Source organism: Cornus florida, unplaced genomic scaffold, assembly GCF_030987335.1.
Source record: "Cornus florida cultivar Cherokee Brave unplaced genomic scaffold, ASM3098733v1 CherokeeBrave_3.0.0_Hap2_Chr11, whole genome shotgun sequence".
Classification (NCBI taxonomy): Eukaryota; Viridiplantae; Streptophyta; class Magnoliopsida; order Cornales; family Cornaceae; genus Cornus; species Cornus florida.
This window is the reverse complement of record NW_026775581.1, coordinates 13,878,963-13,882,491: the sequence shown is the minus strand read 5'-3', so window position 1 is coordinate 13,882,491 and position 3,529 is coordinate 13,878,963. Positions and strand designations below refer to the sequence as shown.

The following is a 3,529-nucleotide window of genomic DNA, read 5'->3' as shown; positions in this document are numbered from 1 at the left end:
GATGGATCCAAGCTCTTTTGTCCTTATCCAAAGATCCCATAAAGTTCGATTGATCCAACAATTCTCAAATCGATCAAAAAGATTCCATCTTATCCTGTTGTACCACCCCACCTACCACTTTTGTCTCATTCCCCAAAATATCTGAAATATGTCCTTATCCAAAAAGGCGCCGCCATGGGAGGATCGATCCAGTTTAAGTTCGATAGATCTCAGCTATGTTCAATCGATCTCACCACAAGTTCGATCGATCGAACTTCCTCAAGCCCAAAAAAAAGACAAAATCCAGCTCATTAAAGGTTGGCTCATGATACAATCATTGGAGGAATATTGATGTGCGAGCCCAGACTATTGAGTGTGACATTTTAACCTACCTATATAAGGAATATGAGCCATTCTTGATAGATACTTGAGAAAGACTTTTGACACAATTTTCATATCATATTCTTAGTGAGGAAGAAAAGAAGAGAGGAGGCTAGAGACACAAGCTTGGAGTTCTTCCATCAACTAAGAAGAGGAGCAATTTCTACCATGGAGTTAGCCCTTGAGGGTTGGAGGACACCATCCATGAGTGGCTAGACATCCTCTTGGGGCTAGAGTTAGCCCTAAGCATGCTTTCTACATCTTGATTTATGTATTTTTGAGGGGATTTGTATTGTGATATATGTTTTGACATTTTTATATACATAGATCTTGTTTATTCAATGATTTATGTTGTTTAATGCTTTCAATTGATCATTTCATTCTATCCATATGTCTATGTATGCTAGAATAGATGTTCATGTGTTTGTCTCTAGATTTTGTGTTATTAATACATGTCTATGTGTATTGATGCTATAGATCTAGAGATTGTCAAGACATAGTGCTTAATAGAATGCTCTTATGGTTTATTTGATGGTTCATACTCATTTCTTGATGGATTGTGCCTCTCCCTTAGTTTAATTAGTTTAATTTCATGTCATTAGCTTAATTGTAGTATAGTTATAGTTTAGATGTTAAATGGGAGGACAATCCATACTTGTTGTTTGATATTCCATACTTATGAAAACAAGTATCATATGTCTCTAACCTTGTGGTGTGTTTGGATTGTGAGCTTAAAGAAAGGATTAATGGCTTAGTTTGATATATTGTGCTATCCACTATGTTGCTTAGACAATATATACTTAATTAGTCATCCATGCTTGTTGAAACAACCACACACACACACTATTGTTGCAATACATGTTTTCCCCCTCATTAATCATTTATTAATGGTGTAGAAAAGTTATGCTTAGTGGTGATCTCTAAACCCCAAGATCTCTATCTCTCTTATTTTCTCTCTATTGTATTTAATTATTTACTTTAGTTTAAATTGCATCTTAGTATAATTCAATTACCAACCAATCTTTTGATCACTCGACCTACTAACCCTAATCTCGATTCCATAACCTAATACGACCCACCAACCCCTTGGTACGATCCCTACTCGCCCTAACTATATTTTTAGTGAAAGGTAGTAGTGGCAAATTATAAATGTAAAACTTGGCCACACTCATCTTAGTCCACTTTGCAAGCTTTGGGTGCATCGCGACAAGGCACACCAAGTTTTTGGTGCCGTTGTCGGGGATTGATTGAAGGCAACGTCGTATTTGTGGAATCAATTAGGAATTAGTACTCTTTTGATCGTGTCTTTACTTTATTTTTATTTTCATTTTGGTTACTTATTGTGTTAGTTCTTGTTTGACTATGTGCATTGAGCTAGAAGGTGAGCAAAGGAGCATTTTAAGCAAGGAGCTAAGTAAAAACAAGGAAAAAGCTAAAATCTAAAAAATTTTCAAGGCTAAAATTGAAAATTGAATTGAAGTGCTAAAGAACCCTTTGTGAGCTCTTTCTTAACTCAATCTCTAGTTAAATCGTCAGCCCGCGTGGAGGCTTGTATTTCAATTCTTAGATAAATCGTGAGCCAACGTGGAGGCAATTTTATTATTCTTTGCATATTGTTGATAGCATGGGAGTAAGGGATCATTGTATGTAGAGGAAGTTTGTTGATTGTTGAATTGTTGCGAAGGTGAAGTGATTGTTGATTGTTTGTTACTTGTTTGTGTTTTGCTTGTCATGCATGGTCGAAGGTCATTAAATCATACTTTTGTCCCTCTTAATTTGAATTTAGAATCCAATGTTCGTACACCTAGGGGAAGGGGTAATTTTAATCATTTTACTTCTACAATGGAAGTACATAATGAGGACCATGTGGAGGACCTTGGTCACATAGACCAACAAGGTATCCTCCACCCCAATGTGCATCATGATAACATGTAAGTTCCAATAGGCATGCCGAGGCCATTCATTCACCCACCACAACAACAAGGCCAAGTTCCATTGGGAATGCCTAGGCCAATGTTTGCTCCATAACCTCCCATAGTTCAAGGCAATCAAGGTGCCCATGTTGCACCTCCAATTGTTAACCTTTCCCTTGCTTTAAGAGATCAGCATGTGCTTAATGAATATAATGCACCCACATGTATTCAATTGCCACCTTTTAGAGCACACCATTATGAAATCAAACCACAAACCATTCAAATGCTTCCTAACTATCATGGACTTCCAAGTGAAGAATCTTATAAGCATTTAGATGAGTTTCTTGAAGTATGTTCCACCGTGAGATACACGGACATGCCGGAAGAGGTCTTAAGGTTTAAACTTTTTCCATTTATCCTTAAAGATAAGGCAAAATATTGGTTTAACAATCTTAGGCCTTTTTCATTAACTTCGTGGGCAGAAATGCAACAAGAGTTCTTGAAGAAGTACTATCTGGTTTCTAAGACCAATGCCATGAGAACCTCAATTCGAGAGTTTTCACACGGGGATGGGGAAACGTTCCATGAGGCATAGGAAAGATTCAGTGAATTACTTAGGAAGTGTCCACATCATGACATGCCCAAATGGCAATTAGTTCAATATTTCTTTAAGAGTTTATCCGATAATTACAAGGGCATGGTTGATGCTTCCATAGGTGGCTCTTACATTGATAGGCATAAGGATGATGTGTGGCATCTTTATGAGAGCATGAGTGAAAATTCTTTGCATCGAACTTTATCTTCTAAGAATGGTAGGAATTCAAGTGGAAGGAAGAGTGTTGGCTTACATCAAGTTGACCATTCCAATGAAATAGCCGCCTAGATGAAATCCTTATCTCAAAGGTTTGACCAATTCTTGATTAACCAAAACTCAGCAAATCAAGTATCTTCCTTCCCTAACCATTCCCATTATGCATCCAATGAATCATGCATGACTTGTTCAAGTGTTTTACATTTTACTTCCAATTGTCCTTATGGACATGTGCAAAGTGAGCATCATGAACAAGTCAATGCAGCTTTTGTTAATCAAGGGAACAATCCTTATGGCAATCACTATAATTCTAGTTGGAGGAATCACTCAAATTTCTCTTGGAGAAACCAAGAGGAAGGCTCAAACCCTTCCCAAGGTAGTTTTCAAGGAAAGAACATTCCACCCCCAATGTAAGGCCAAGGATCACAAGGATATAGACCATGTC

At 37.4% G+C, this 3,529-nt stretch overlaps 1 pseudogene; it reads right to left on the bottom strand.

Annotated features, from left to right (window-relative positions):
- Positions 1-2,813: 2,813 nt before the first annotated feature.
- Positions 2,814-2,912, bottom strand: LOC132287565 (small nucleolar RNA R71; annotated as a pseudogene).
- Between the last annotated feature and the right edge of the window lie 617 nt (positions 2,913-3,529).